A 790-nucleotide genomic window follows, 5' to 3' on the forward strand; every position below is an offset into this window, starting at 1 on the left:
CGGAGCCCGACCCCTCGACGGAAGCCGCTCCGCAGCTCCTAATTGCACGTTTCCTTCCTCCGACCACCTTCCTCCGCCAGCCCCGCTTTGAAAACGTCCACCACCTAATTCTCCCCGGGCGGGAAGCAGGGGAAGCGGGGGCCACTGAAATGGGAGGCCACTCTGCCCGGAGGAGCTCTCACCTCTCTGGGAACCTCCAGCGGGGACTCTGGTGTCCCGGGCACCCCCACACCTCCCGTCCCCGACCAGGTCACCTGCAGCAAGCAGGCTCTGCCTCCTCGAGCCTCACTTCCTCGTCCACAAAACGCAGGTAAGAGTGTTCGCCTTGCAAAGTAACGGTGTGAGATGGGCTGGCACGTAGTAGGTGCTTGGCAAACGCGAGGCGCTTGCCTCTCAGCTTCGCGGGAGGGATGCAGACCCGAGGACAGGATTCTCCCGGCTCCGGTCGTCTCTTCGCAGGGAGCGTAGGGAGAGGTGACAGCGGGCCCCCCGCCCGGCTCTACCTGCCGCTCGGACTCTCGCTGGCTGAGCCGGGAGGCCCTGGCGGGGCGACGCCTTCTCTGCGCCTCGATTTCCAGGTCCATAATCGGGGAGCGACAGTGGTACCGACATCACTAGGTCATCCGAGGATGATGGGATTGACCCCAGTAACGGGCGTGCAACAGGGCGCAGCACAGAGCTGGCGGGGACCCCGGTCGGTCGCCCCGGGGGTGGCTGGTGGGCTGGGGTTCCAGTCCTGGATGCACACGGACGTGGGACAGTTGCCAACCTTCACGGACGCCCCGCAGCC

The sequence above is a fragment of the Pteropus alecto genome, unplaced genomic scaffold (assembly GCF_000325575.1).
Source record: "Pteropus alecto unplaced genomic scaffold, ASM32557v1 scaffold43, whole genome shotgun sequence".
Lineage (NCBI taxonomy): Eukaryota > Metazoa > Chordata > Mammalia > Chiroptera > Pteropodidae > Pteropus > Pteropus alecto.